Raw genomic sequence first — 16541 nt, forward strand, 5'->3', positions numbered from 1 at the left:
CTTGGTGTCCGTAGAAGTACTCAATTCCTTTCAATTATTCCATTTGGCCCCCTGTCAAAGTACCCTTTTGGGTCTTCTGTCGGTGATTTCATGTCATGAGTTGATGTCGTGAACTATGTGTTCTCTGTGATGGGTTTGGTGAGCCCGGAGGTGCAGGGCTTAGTTTGTTTCTTAATCGTATTGCAGGTGAGTTGGGCTTATTGTGTACAACTGCTGACATTTACGCCAGGCCTGCAGGGCGATCTGGATTCGATGAAACAGCTGACGAAGCACCGTCTCCTCTCAACTCACCTTTCCGCTCATGGGTTTGTCTCATTGTAGCGGCATGATATATGTCAACGTCCTCCACCCGTTCAGTGCTGTCATCTGATAGATTTGATGTCAGTAGCAACCCGGCATTGGTTGCTTAGGCTCGTTGGCTCTGTCCATGGCCCGTCTGTTATGATGTGTCCGTTTGCAGAAATTGACATTTGAAATGTCCTCTTCATCGCAAGGCAGAGTTTCGAAAATTTTAGCTACTTTGTGCCATCATGCCTATTCCTTCCTCCATGGTGCCATGTAGACGAACTTCTTCGGAATTCATTCCGCTGGCCTCAGTACCTCCCTGTATCCTCGGTTATCTTTGGGTTACAGAATCTTCAGCAGAGAGTTGAAGCATCAAATGATTCCTTTATGCCGAGGAGTTTTAGCTGTAGTTGTCTATTAGATCTCAAAATATGTGAAGACTGACAGATGTATTCAAATGAGCATTTTGTTTGCTTTGTTATTTAGTTTATAAGCCTGTACTGTCCAAGCACTCCGTAGCTTCACACTCTAAGTAAGATTGTACTACATGAAAGAACTATACATGGAACAAATGAGAGCTCAACAAGAAAAATCCTAAGTGTTCCACTTCTATACATGAATTATTAACACTTGATACGTGAACTGGAAAACTACATGCGACAGAGATTAAACATGTTAAGTAACTCCCCTTAACATGCCATAATACATGCCAGATATGTAAATGTACATTTTGACAGTCACAAAGAAAATGAATTTAAGACAACGGCCCAAATGAAATTATAATCAATTATCATAGTCAGGTCGGTATAATCTAAATTAAATACATTTCCAACACTTTTTTTAAAAGGACAATTTCTCGTGCATTAATAACTCCAATCTTGTATGGTCCCTAGACACGTATGTTATTAATCATATGCACACAAATGAGTAGGTGAAACGTGACACACTAAGACCAAACTGTTTAATTTTATATCGAATACAGAATAATCAATACGAAATGTACATCCAGGTCCAATTTAATGTCAAAATAGGGGACAAAAGGTATAATGACCCGTTATAAGTAAATACTATTCTTAGGATTTCGTGGGAGGGGATATTGTTAGAGATTAGCTAGTGATGGACCAGTTGGACTTAATTTTCGCCACAACTGGAGGATTCTAAAATGACCCCTGTAAATCTCTTCGGAGATGGGAGTTTGAGTCAATTATTTGCCCTTTTTTTTTAAAATTGACCCAATCCAGACAGCCTCAGCACTTTACCCTGGTATTCTTATCACCAGTCCATAAAGCCATGTGACTTTGACTTTTCAAATCACCTGATGCCACACACCACGCTCAAGAGCTAGAGTGCACAAACGAAACGAAACTGAAATCTAAATTTGGCATTAATTACCAGTTATCTCTGTGAATTGCCGAGAAGACGAGCCAGTGTGGTACTGATTTACACCGCAATCAAAGCACTATCAAGATAATTCTTGTTGATGTGCGTAAACAACTCAATTAACCAGGGCAAACTCCACAATATTGGAGTCAAGTACCAGATAATGGATTTTGATGTTTAGTTTTAGATAATCAGTCACGAACCATTATGGAAAAAATTTAGGGCCTTGCGCAATGAAGAATGGCAATCTGACGTATTCAATCCACCAAAAGAGCCAAAGCTAAATAATACTTATAAGATCCTTTTAGTTATAAGCGCCCTTCTTATCCTGCACAGTAAAATTGTTCATTATGAAATGTTAAACAAATAATAGAAATAAAAAAAACACAAAACAACTGCAAAATAACCTTAAAATTCTAGCATCTGCCGCAAGTCCACCTAGTCTCCATGGCGTTGGGCAGTATGCTGCAACTAACTGATATCTCGCCTGGAATTGGTACTGGATGTCCAAAATCGTGGGCATTATAACTAGGTGTGGAATAGCCGGATGTCTTAAAAGGTTTGACGAAGTAACACTAGAAAGGGGCGTGAGCGGCAGTCTTTAAAAGTTGAACATGAACAAGAACATAGCTTGAGCTGGGTGTGAGCCTGTGACTTCCAAATCACCATGTCAGATGTTATTGTAATAAGCGCACCTTGGTATTAGGGTTGACGTTTGCTCAGTTTTAATTATTCCATGTACAATTTAGGAGACAAGTCAGGAAGATCTAACAAGAGGTTAAACGTTTGTTTTTGTGACAAACGCGGTATGATGATAAGTTGGACTTACAATTTCTTACACCTGGAGGATACGAAAATGACTCCTGTATTGTTTTCGGAGACGGAGATTTGAGTCAATTATTTGCCTTTTTTTAATTGACTCAAACCAGACAGCCGCAGTACCTCGGCCAGATTTTCTTATCACCAGTCCAAATCACCTGATACCACACACCACGCTAAAGAGCTAGAGTGCACACACGAAACGAAACTGAAATCTAAATTTGGCATTAATTACCCAGTTATATCTGTAAATCGCCGCGAAGACGAGCCAGTGTGGTACAGACTTACTTCGCAATCAAAGCACTATCAGATAGTTCTTGTTGATGTGCGTAAACAACTTAATTAACCAGGGCAAACTCCACAATATTGGAGTCAAGTGCCAGATAATGGATTTTGATATTTAGTTTTAGATAATCAGTCACGAACCTTTGTGGGATAAATGTAGGGCCTTGCGCAACGAAGAATGGCAATCTGACGTATTCAATCAAACAAAAAGAGCCAAAGCTAAATAAAACTTATACTTTTGTTTTTACGAGCGCCTTTCAAATCATGCAAAGTAAGATTATTCATTATGAAATGTTAAACAAATAAAAGAAATAAAAAGAACCAAAACAACTGAAAAATAACCTAAACATTTAAGCATCTGCCGCAAGTTCATCTAGTCTCCATGGCGTTGGGCAGTATGCTGCAACTAACTGTTATCTCGCCTGGTATTGGTACTGCATGCCCGCAAATCGTGGGCATTATAACTTGGTGTGGAATAGTCGGACAAAGTAATACTAGAAAGGGCGTGAGCGGCAGTCTTTAAAAGTTGATCATGAACAAGAACATAGCTTGAGCTGGGTGTGAACCTGCGACCTCCAAATTACATCCTGGTGCTCTTACAACTGAGCTATCCACACCTCGCTTTATTGAATGTCTTGAAACCACACTATGTGTGGCTTATTTTTAAAAATGTGTAACAATTAGCCGTATCCTCACTGAGTAATCTTCGTTTGCTATTTCACAGAATGACAGAACCAGGCTAATATTGCTAGCAACGTGACTTAATGCATGACTTAGTAGGTTTGCCGCTCCAGTCAATTTCATTTTTCAACTTTAAAACGTACCTAGTCTACTAGGTAACATGTATGTTGTTGTTTTCTGTAAATCTAAAATGTTGATAGATGTATGTTTTATAGTATAACAAATTATGAACATGATCGGTCATTTGGTACCCGATGAAGTCACCATGATGTCAGATGTTAGAGTAATATGCGCACCTTGGTATTAGGGTTAACGTATGTTCAGTTCCAATATTATTCGGTGTACCATTCGGTTTAAACGACAAGTTGGGAAGATCTAACTGAAGGATTGACGTTTGTTTTTGTGACAAATGCTGTAACTGTGTGATGGTTCGGACTGTGCGTTCATCAGGATATGACTGTTAAAGTGCCGGTCAGGATACACGTGTGCAAAGTCTATTGGATTTGGGAAAAAACAGGAAGAACAGGAAACGAAATCAGAACCAAAAACTCCGCACAATTGCCACCCCCCCCCCCCGCCACGGACCTTTCGAAAGGGGTAAAAAAGCCGCCTAAGTTTTTGTCTGTTTATACATGAATCCTATACTTGATTCTGAGCCCACTGCATCGTGACGTGCAATACCCTGCATGGCTTGAACTGCCAATATAAGGCCCCTCCCATTGTGAGCAAAAAATGAATAAATAAATAAATAAATAAATGAAATGCACCCCGTGTTTCAGCCGCATGCGTCATACACAGGTGAACGGATGTTGGACTTCTGTCCGACACTCATCAATCACAGCTGTGATTGGACAAAGCAATATTGGGCGGGGCTTAATGGATCAGTGTACGCGGTAGTTCAATGGATGTGACAAATGAAGAGAGTTTAAAAGATCAAGGTTCAGTTTCTACCGAATATCTGGCAAACGGGCGAATTAGCAGTGCCCTGCCGTATGCTGTTCATGTCTGGCAAGTCTCCAAAAACCGTGCCTTTGCCACTCGTAGCTACTATCATGCCCTTATTAGGCAATAATGCCTTTACAAGTCCAATTATGCGAAATTGTTGTCAGACAGCGAATGAAATCACTCCACCGAGAGCGTCGGGGAGGGGCCTGTGATGCATTATGTTGAGGCTCTGGGCCTTTGCAAGAAATATCACGTCACTTGTGCACGAGTATAACCTATAAGACCTCGTAAAGGCAGTAGCGAGTCACATTGGAGATTTACCCCGACGAAAGCGTATCATGGATTCATGGGCATCGCAAAACCCACCGGGTGGTTTCAAATTGCAAAGGAGAGGAGAGACATAGACGTTTGTTTCAGGATAAAGTCACCGCTGGTTGAGACCAGTCTCGGAAGGATTCGGGACTTGTTTGGGAGGGCTGACAACCTGCCAATACAAGGACAGGAGAGACATAGACGTTTGTTTCAGGATAAGTCACTGCTGGTTGAGACCTGTCTCTGAAGGATTTGGGACTCGGTTGGGAGGGCTGACAACCTGCCAATACAAGGACAGGAGAGACATAGACGTTTGTTTCAGGATAAGTCACCGCTGGTTGAGACCAGTCTCTGAAGGATTCGGAACTCGTTGGGAAGGGCTGACAACGCGTCAATACAAGGTACGTAGCACATTACATTCCAAACATGCCGAATATCACTAAGAAATATTACTCTTATTTGTTTCAAACTTCCTCTTACCGAGTGTAATCCCATGTCTACATGTATGTTCATGTATCTATCTAAATCTGAAGCTATCGAGACTCCAGATATCTTAGCCCAGACATTTGCATATGTAACGAGGGTAATTTTGCAACTTCGAGTGATTTGAAGAATATCTTGTATTTTACCAGTACCATTTCTATTAACGTACCACTCATAATACGAAGATGTTAATTTCGTATCAATATTTGGTACAATCACTGTATATTTATACGGACGATTATTTATCAGTATTTTATTAGTACGTATAATACATTATACTAGGAAAGCAGCGTAGTCGGAGTTTTGACGTCAAGTTAACTAAGATTATTTTTGCCGTCCCGATTTTGCTTCTATCGGCGTCCCAATTTCGATTTCGGCCAATCCCCCGGGTTCGTATGACACTGCTTGCTTGTTTATATCAAGATGCCTTCGTTTTTGTCAATGACCTAATTTAATAATTCATCCCCAACATTTCATAATTGTATGAATGGTGAGGGCAACTAACCAGACTTGTGATAAATATTTCGCTTTCGTATTCGTAAAATGACGCAAAATAGCTGAATTTTCTTTACCCGATTTTAGAAATGTTTACAAAACCGAACCCCTTCTTAGGCCAAAAAAAAAGTCCCCGGTTTCTGGTATGGAGCTTGTCCAAAAAGTGGTGCGGTGACGCGGCTTTTTTTTTTTACCTGATTTTTTTGCTAAACTTAGTGAAAATATATATAAATTGTGCAGCAGCAGGATTCCAGTCAAACCAGTGAGTTTGGCGGTTTTGAGACATCATCTTTCATTGAAAAAAAACCTTTTTCATTTTGCCGACGCGCATGGCTACGGCGACGCGCGCGCATACCAGAAACCGGAGACTTTTTTTTTTGGCCTTAAGTTTTCAGCCCCATTTTGTTATGGTCAATGAACTGCTCCCGAAATATTTGAGTACGTAGCTGCAATCTAGAATAAATTAGTCAATTTTGTTGAGGTCTAGTGCCGAGATCCTGATACGTCCAAAGCACTTAAACATTGCTGTTTAGATGGCTTTAAAAATCAGTCATCGTAGAAAATAAATAACTTGTGTGTGAAAAGATTTCCACGTGAATTTGTGCGTTCAGTACAGCGTTGCCCTGTTCCAATCAGACCTAGGCCTACTATAAAGCATACTTTAAATACACCGTGTCCCAACAAACATTGTGCATGGAGAAGTCTCTGATTTGCTCAAAAGATTGTTATACTAGCTAATAAAATTTTATATTATTTTGAAGCCTATGGTCTTGTTTATAGTTAGTGCGAATTTCAAGAAAATCCACAGGCGCAGATCCAGAGGGGGGTTTGGGGGGGTCAACCCCCCCCCCCAGCTCTGTCAAAAACAATTCTTATACAAATCTCTAAAAAATAAGTCGAAAACCCCCCTCCCCTGCTGTTACACCCCAAAAACAATTATACTGGTCTAATGTCCGCCTGTTCAAAATACGGTACGCCATTTTGTAATGAATGTTAATAATCGTCGAATTTGAACAGCGCCCCCTATTGACATTGCGCGATAGTGCTGTGATTTTGCAACGCAAGGTTGTGGGTTCGAGTCACCTTTTGCACCCAAATTTGTTTTCTTTTCTTACCTAAGACTTTGGAGGCCTTTTTAAAGGGAAATAAAGTGCGAATTTCATACGTTGGAATTCATTTTTCAATTCAACCCATATTTTTCGTAGACGACCGTAAAGTTTCCTTAGCGATTTTTTTTAATGAGTTTTACATTTATTTATTCATATTTTTGAAATTCCTTAAGATATCGGATTTTCTTAAAATTATTATTGTTTTCTCAGAAAATCCCTCTGGGCGTAAAATGTTTTGAAATTTCCTAAAAACAAGGATTCAGTGCCCGCGAAATTTGAACATTTTAACCCAAAAGTGCCCAACTTTGAGCGTTTTGGTTAATTGTTCGAAATTCTGTACAAAGAAGTTAATAAGTTGTACTCACTAATTTGTTGTTGTTGCTCTCTGGTATATCCTCGGTATATTGGAAAGTCAATAGTAGTCACATACATAGTGATACACCCTGAAAACTGTCCTGCACACAGAGGAATGCCGCACTTTTTGCAGAAAATACGAGTGTCAGTGCTGCGCCCTCTTGCAAGATTTCGAATGAAACAGATAAATACAGGTCGTAACTGATGTGAAAATAATATCATTATAAAGAGCGTGAGCGCCCCCTTGTGATAACGTGCTTACTCTACCTCGTAGGCCTACCAGACGCGGTTCTACGGGGGGGGGGGGGGGGGGGGGGGGGCTCTAGTAGGGGGGTCTAGCCCCCCCCCCAAAAAAAAAGCCCCCCCCCTTAACAAAAAAAATTCATTAGCAAAAAAAAGGATTGTGATGTACATGCGAACGGTCTCCCCCTAAAGAAGAAATAGCCGTGACAAGGGTGCATTAGTTAAAATAGTGTGAATGATTTTAGGATTTTATTGGCGCTCCCCATTGAAAATATGGCATGAGCCCCCATTGAAAATATGGCAAAACATCTTCTTAGCATGGTACAAGTTCACATAAGGGTCACATTCTGGGTCATACCATGAACCGTTTGGAAGAAATTCTGCTTTGTTTTGATTTCCGTCTAAAGTCTTCATTTTAAATTCACCTAACTTTGACCTTCCGGTAGACCCAGAAGTAAAGGTCAAACGAGTTCCCGTACAGACAAAAACATATTTATCGATTCATGGTCTGTCCGATTACGGAATACAAACATCATTGATTATTTTGTTCAAGAGTTATAGCTGAAATCGCTTGTAATTTGACACCCGATGACGTCATCATGACGCAAGAGTAATATGCACAGCTAGGGATGAGGGTCGATAGATATTGAAAGTTATAAGTTCATATCATGAACCATTTAGGAGAAAACCCGTGGAGAAGAATTGTCCGGGAAAAAAATAAAGATTTATCAGAACAAAAACAGAGAGTGGTCGGGTTGTGCACGACCACAGTAAATGCATTTGTGGAAAACATGTACTGTACATCTTCCTACTTCGAAACCGGCGGGTGTTTCATGTTGAACAAAACACATTTGAATCGTAATTAAGTATATCCGGTTAGTAAATTTCATTCGGTTTTGGGAAATGTATTCGGGTGGTAAAAATACACGTTTGAAGTCGTTCAGTTTTAAAAATGCATTTGATTTGTAATAGTGCGCGATCGATTCGTAAAAATACATTCCGTTCATCACAACACACGTTAGGTCTTGAAACAGACATATTCAATTTTCAAAAATATATCCCGTTTTGCAAAGTTCAAATATTTTGTTACTGTTATTCTTCTTCGTACCGTTAAGAAATCAGATATGTTTATCGACGTATGATATTTTGGTTCATGAACTTAACCCTAAAAGGGCCGGGTTATTTTGACCATCTCTCAGCTCCCCCCCCCCCCCCGTAAGATCTCGGCCATCGAGTGAGAAAAATTTTGAAACTCGGGATATGCAGTGAGCAACTCTTCGTGAACATACCCAAGAAATTCCCAAACTATAGGATTAAGGGGTTTTGGAATTATGGCTAATTAGTTATTCATATGTACGAATGGTAATTCTGGTCTGTTACACGACGCATATGGGGAAATTTATTTTTCACGGCGCGTAGCGCCGAAAAATGTTTCGCTGTTCGCCAACCCCTGATCCGATTTTTATATTTTTGGTGTCAAAAGATGCGCAAGGCTCGAAGCTCAAAGTCAAAACTGGAAAAAAAATAAGGCTTTCGCGGAAACAAATCGAGGGGGAGGATTCAGCCCCCCGCCCTTTTAGGGTTAAGGGATGCTGACAAGTGTTTCATCTTGTCAGCCATAATTTGATCCGTCATCAGTGTTGATTAACAAAACTAAAACTGATTATAAATTCTCATTTTTTTGTGGAAAGCCCCTTAAGCTTGAAAAGCGTTAACTCCTCTCTCCAATTAAGCTGGTTTGATTAACATCTCAGGATTTATTTTAGTTGTTTGTTCGTTTGTTTGCTTTGCTTTTGTGATTGCTCTTGTTATCATACTACTTGAATTAGTTCTTTTTGTTTGTTGGTGAAACGTGACACGCAGAATAAAAGTTGCATATAGACCCTCTTCCACCTAAACTTTCACACAAACGTTTAGATTCGACTTTCAAATTGGAATGTTTAAAATACTATGAATTGAAGTGGCAATGAATTAATGAAGTTTTGTTTTATATTTCACCTGGAGTCTTTATGTTAGCCGAGTGCGAATGTTGACTCTTCTACTCTTGAAAAGGATTGTGCAAAATTATGATAAAATACATCTTAACAAATTAAATCATTATGGTTTTCAGATCTACTCACGTTTTATACCGAAATGCGAATGTTAATAATAAAGTATCAAACAATAATTAAAACAGGAATTTGTAATTACACTTAAGGCCAAAAAAGTATCCGGTTTCTGGTATGGAACTTGCCCAAAAAGTGGTGCGGCGACGCTGCTTTTTTTTTTTTTTTACCTGCTTTTTTTTTGCTTCAATTGTCGGCTGATGACTGCAAATGGTGCCCTACTAAAGAGTCCAGAGAGGCCACATAAAGCTTATTCTCGATCATAACCCCATCTAAAAACACGTTAAAATCGTGCAGCAGCAGGATTCCAGTCAAACCAGTAAGTTTGGCGGTTTTGAGACATCATCTTTCATTGAAAAAAAAAAACGTTTTAATTTTGCCGACGCGCATGGCTATGGCGACGCGCGCGCGTACCAGAAACTGGAGACTTTTGTTTGGCCTAATCAAAAATTATTTTCTTTCTCCATGTTTGAAACATGGATCATTGGCATCATGTCGCACAAATTATGAAAAACTAAATTTTGAAACACTAAATAAAAGGAGGTGTACGCACAATTTGATGAACCTCAGATTGACGTATTAAGCAATGAGATAATTATTCAACGGGAGAATTTGTGAGCGGGCTAGTTGGTCTGGGAGCAAATTGGCGATAACTTGATGATCCTCCAATTGACGAGTTGGCGACAATTTAATGATCCTCCAATCGACAAATAGAGCAATGAGATATTTATTCAAAGGGAGAATTTGTGAGCGGGCGAGTTGGTCCGGGAGCAAGTTGGCTAGGAGTGACATTGCTAGGGGAAAGTCGACGAGGAGATTGAGTCGGTAAGGGTGGGATGGTAGCAGAGGGGGGCAAGTTACCCGTGGAGTGAATATGCACTATGCAGTGAACAAGCCACGTTATGAAAATGTATCTCGTTAATGGTAACTGCATGGCAGTATAACATCCTGACTTCAATAGTTATCTCTTTATCGCCCAATTATATCCATCACTCTTTTCAGCTACTTCATTCAGAGTGCCGAAATGTTTGAGGAATTCAAGTATTTCAAAATTATGGTTACCTATATTACGGGTTAATAATAGATATTAGGATCACTTAATATTTATAAAATGTTTCATTGTTTTGCTAGATTGGTTGAGTATCATCGTCTGACGTCTGACTTCAATCACAAAGATGCAGCGAGACAGACTTGGTCAGCAGGGTGGAGCAAGGATCACGGCCGAGGAGTACAACCACTCACTCAGCAAACTCGTCAGCACGAAGAGGAGGATTAAACCAAGTCGTAAGGTGGCATTCATGGCCGCCTTTCCAGTCAAAGCCCCGCCAAGACTCCATTCTGATGAAGAGGGAGCATCCGTCCTGCCACTGAAAGAGGCGTCAATAACTGACTCTGGACACAGCACAACTCCGAATACAGCCGAAACAACCAGCAATCCTGAAGTGAAGAGGTATATCGGGGGAAATTGCTCTCGAAATCTCAATGGGCCAAATTTTTGCTTAACTCCCATCATGTATTAGGCCTGTAGGATATAAATAGTCTTGCCGACAATGTCCACTTGTCTCTTCTTTTTGATAAAATAGCTTTTGCACCTTCAGTTTTTGTGTATAACCTTATTTCACAATGTTTTGGTTGATCAGTTCAAGCAGCTTTAAATCGTATCTGAAACCAACTGCAACTTTAATGCACAAAATACGACATGCTTTAATCAGGCATTTTTACTCGTGTGAATTGATCGTTATTTCCCCCATCAAATTGAAGTATGACTATTATAAAGCTGCCTTGTAATTAGAATTGAATATCTGACAGCGTTGGCTTTTACAGAGCAGGTGGAAGGAAACGTCTGATAGAAACCCAACAAAAGTTAACAGAAAAAAACACAGAGCTGTGTTGCCTCATATCATCCAGGATATTGTATTGTATTTCCCACTTGCAGTTCTGTTGAAGTAATACAGAAATTTCAGGTTTTTGTCCGAGGTCTACTCCTACCAAAGACACTGTGCCTTCAACTCAATCCAGAGACATCGGTTTCAGATCTAAAGGCACTGATTCAAGCTGAGTGTGGCATCGAGCCTGAATATCAACACCTTCACACTGGGAGAAACTTTCAGGTGTTGTTATTATTATATTGAACAGAAAACAAATAATTCATTTCTCCTTTTAAAATTCATTTTATCTGAGTGTATAAGGCCAATTCGATCATAATTTCTTTGATTTCATTTGCCTTTCTTTAATTTGAAAACTGTTGGTGGAATGCGTGATGAAAATGTCTGTTTTTTGCAATGTTTTTGCAAAAACATTGTTTGCGAAAGAAATATTGGTAAACGATCACGTGTTTTTTGTACCCAGCAATCTCATAAAATGTTTTTAAAATTGGTTCACAGCTTTGTGACCTACTCTCAATTCGTGACCATGGGATACAGCAAGACCAGAACATCGAGCTTCGCGTTGGCGGCTTGTTGGGCGGCGGACTATTAGGTAACTATGTCATGACATCAGGCTGTATAAAACATCAATTTAATTGGATGTTCAACCAAATTGAATTTGCAAAAGAGGAGGGGGAATTTCTTCTTCATTTCGGAATTACAAATTTAATTTTATATTATGTAAAGAAAACTGCCGAAACGGCGACCCATGAAATGGCGAAGTGTTTTTTTTCCTTATAAAAAGGCACTATGTACTGCACTATATGAGTACATTTACATGTGTATTTGCGGAAATTGTCACAATCTTTTTTTTTAATCAGAACGATGGGTTTCTGATCGTTGAGTTCAGTAGTTCAAATTTTTTTGGTTTTGCATTCCAGAAGAAGAGCAATTGAGAAGCAGATACTTTTTAAACTTGTCACGCCAACTTGGACGAGACTGGAAGCCTCTGGCTATACATTTGGGATTCTTGGTCGGAGAACGCGACGCATTCGAAGAGAACGACAAGGGAAACTTACATGAACAGAGCTTCAAGATGCTAGATGCCTGGTGGAAGAAGCAGGACATCACATCCGACGCCCCTGGGAAGCTCAGAGACGCTCTGACAGATGTAGGCCGTGCTGACTTAGCATCGCAAGTACAAGGTATGACAGGTTGTACATCTTTTGTGATTACAATTGCAACTCAACGATAATAACTGCTGTGAATAATTGCTCTTCGTAAAGGTGCAACTGCTGACAGACGATAATATTTGTCTGTTTATAAGAAAGAGCGTCACCTAATGCAATTCAGCAACCATTTTTCTTATTCCTGTTAGATGTCGGGCAGATGAAGCAGGACGATTCGGCAGAAGCCCCTGAGAAGCTGAGTGACGCTCTGAAAGATGTGGGCCGAGCTGACTTGTCATCACAAAAACAAGGTAAAAGTTAATCAACCGATAAGGTCTATACACTCTTTCTTGGGAAGTATAGCTTACGAAGCATCAATGCATTACTTTTGACGTCAATTTAAAGTGGTACCGTACCACATAACATTTCAAAAGTTTTGTTAGACATCTTTGATGGTTTACCTCTTTTGTGATAGCGATTTCAACTCAGCGAAACTGTCAGGGGCCCATGTCATGTGGATTTTACTTAGAAACATATTATGTGTAGTGACGTTAGCCAAGCGGGTAGGAGAAGCTGGGAGGGTCACATGTATCCAATCCAAAAACTCCCAGTGTCCCCCCCCCAGTGTTTACTGCTTACGATCTGTGGAATTGACGCATGTTCTCAATAGAATGCGCTTGGCAGCGCCAAGAATAAGGGCCGGTTTTAAATTTATAGAAGCGACGTCTATACATATATGCTGATAGTTTACTTGATTGTTTCCATCAAATAACCTTTTCTTCTGCACAGGCACTGCGGAACCTCGTTTTGATGTTGAACTGTGTGCAAGAGAACTGGCAGCACATTACCTAGAGACTATGAAAGTGACAACACATCCTAAAAAGAAGCACATGGCTAGAGAGATAGGTGACATCTGCATCAACCTACCGCTACTACAAGAGACGAACATACCTTCTCCTGTCTCCTTATCGGAGAGAAAGATGCAGGCAGAAACTGGTACCCAATCGGATCATCCGAAAGCTTCGAAAAGAGGTACCCCTGATCTCCCAAAGTCACAACCTGATAAGGACAAAGGGTTTTATGTTCAGAAAATCCCCCTTGACTCATATAAAGACATGCTTCAGCTCAAATCAAATCGATTATTAATCAGAGCTGAGGCAGGTTACGGGAAAACCACACTGCTTAAAAGGATTGCATATGATTGGGCAGATCTGAAAACCAGGGGGAACCTAGCTGAAAACCAACAACAACCAGAGTCCGAATCAGTTCTGGAAAAATACGAGCTTGTCTTTGTAGTCGAGGTCAATCGAATGGGTGAGAAATTTGACATCGTTGAAGCCATTTTTTCTCAAATTCTCACCGACAGGAAACTGAAGGAGAAATTTAAAGACTTAGAAAAATACATCCATGAGAACCCACACCGCGTATTAATTCTTTTGGATGGCGCAGATGAGGTTTCTCTGCAAAGAGTAAAGGATGCACAATGCGAGAACGGAATTGACTTGAACGATGTACTATCGTTCAAGTCACTCAAGTCATGCAAGGTCATAGTTACGAGCAGACAGAAGACCGCCAATGAACTGCTGAATATGCATGCATACTACACAAAAATTAACATGGTAGGCTTTGACGAGAAAGACAGGGAAAAATACGTGAGGAAATACTTGGCAAATTTTGAACCAAATTATCAAAACAGGTTCCTTGAAAAGGTGAATGGATCTGAAACGCTTCGTAGTTTGGCGAAGATACCGTTATTTCTGTGGCTGTTGTGCGACACTTTGGCAGATAATCGGGAACTGCCTGATCAAATAACAAGCCTTTTTCGGAAAAACGTTCAGCTGCTTTTCCAGCATAAGGCCAGTAAGAAAACTGACAAACAAGTTTGTGACACCGAGACACATGTTTCCGAACTTGGTCGGATAGCTCTTGAAGGTTTGTTAGACCCAAATGGGGAGAAACTTTATTTCATGAAAGATGAACTTGATTCGAAGGACCTGGAGATTTTTGAGGCTAGTAATGATGTTGGCTTGTTGTCCTTTCAAAGTCTTAACACAGGATCTCACTTTTCGTTCATGCATAAGACTTTCCAAGAGTATAGTGCGGCGGCATATCTGGTAGATTTGTTTGAGACCGATAGAGAAGCCTTTGACCGATACTTGTCTCGAATATTCCATGGTGATGTGGAAAGCTTGGAATACGTTTTGCGATTTTGCTGTGGGCTGAAAACAAATGCTGCCGAGGAGATTCTGAGATTAATGGCAAAACTCTTGAAGCAAAATAAACTGAACAAGTCCCTGCATAGAATTTCGATATTACTCCTATCTGAAGCTCAATCAGAATCTCTCATCAAGGAATTTCTTGAGACTGTAAAGATTGAGTTTCCATTTGAACTCCAAGGTGAAGTTCTCGTGGCTGCGCATTATTTCTTTCAAGTCGGGTCCAAACATACAACTCTGCACAAAGTAGACATACAAGAAATTAACGCTAAATGTCGAGGTCTTGCTGACTTGAGACTTTTAGAGGACATAATGACACACATACAATGTAAGCCATCGCTAAACCTTGTACTTGGTAGCATCAGCTGGGATAAGTTTGTTGATAACTCAACAGGGATATTGAAATATCTCAAGTCTTTTGAAGTACATAACTGCGACTGGAACCTTGTGAAACTTTTCAACGTGTTATCAAAAACCAACACACAAAGAGTTGAAATTGGTGGCATCAATTTGCACGATACATTATCTGAACAAAACATGAACCAAGTACCATCGCTGAAAGAATTTAGTCTCCTAGAGTGTAGTCTGACAGAAAGTGATATTGAGCCACTTTTCTCTCTTCTGTCAACAGCAGCCAGCATAAAGAAAGTTCATCTCAGAGGAAACAATTTGCACGGTTTGCAGCCTGTCAAGATTGCTTGTGTCCCCTCCCTTGAATGTATCGAGCTATATGAAAGTGATCTGACAAACAGTGACATTGAGCCACTTTTCTCTCTTCTTTCATCAGCAGGCAGCATAAAGAAAGTTCATCTGAGAGGAAACAATTTGCAAGGTTTGCAGCCAGTCCCGATCGCTAGCTTTTCTTCCCTTGAGGAATTGCAACTACTTGAAAGTAGTCTGACAAATAGCGACATCGAGCCACTTTTTTGTCTTATTTCATCACTAGGAAGCATAAAGAATTTCGGTCTGCAAGGTAACAATTTGCACGGTTTGCAGCCTGTCACGATCGATAGTGTCCCTTCCCTTGAGGAATTGCTCCTATACGACAGTAGTCTCACAAAGAGTGATATTGAGCCACTTTTCTCTCTTCTTTCATCAGCGGGCAGCATAAAGACACTTTTTCTGCAAGGAAATGATTTACACAGTTTGCAGCCAGTCAGTATCGCTAGTGTCCCTTCCCTTGAGGAATTGTACCTGAATGAAAGTAGTCTTACAAACAGTGATATTGAGCCACTTTTCTCTCTTCTTTCATCAGCAGGCAGCGTAAAGAAACTTGTTCTGCAAGGAAATGATTTACACAGTTTGCAGCCAGTCAGTATCGCTAGTGTCCCTTCCCTTGAGGAATTGTACCTGATAGAAAGTAGTCTTACAAACACTGATATTGAGCCACTTTTTTCTCTTCTTTCATCAGCAGACAGCATAAAGGAATTGTTTCTACGAGGAAATGATTTGCACAATTTGCAGCCAGTCACGATAGCTAGATTCCCTTCCCTTGAAGTACTGGAACTGATTGAAAGTAATCTGACAAAAAGCGATATCGAGTCAATTTTCTGTCTTCTTTCATCATTAGGCAGCGTAAAGAAACTTGTTCTGCGAGGAAATGATTTACACAGTTTGCAGCCAGTCAGAATCGCTAGTGTCCCTTCCCTTGAGGAATTGAACCTGTATGAAAGTTGTCTGACAAAAAGCGATATCGAGTCAATTTTCTGTCTTCTTTCATCATTAGGCAGCGTAAAGAAACTTGTTCTGAAAGGAAATGATTTACACAGTTTGCAGCCAGTCAGAATCGCTAGTG

Source organism: Patiria miniata, unplaced genomic scaffold (assembly GCF_015706575.1).
Source record: "Patiria miniata isolate m_02_andy unplaced genomic scaffold, ASM1570657v1 HiC_scaffold_1, whole genome shotgun sequence".
Lineage (NCBI taxonomy): Eukaryota > Metazoa > Echinodermata > Asteroidea > Valvatida > Asterinidae > Patiria > Patiria miniata.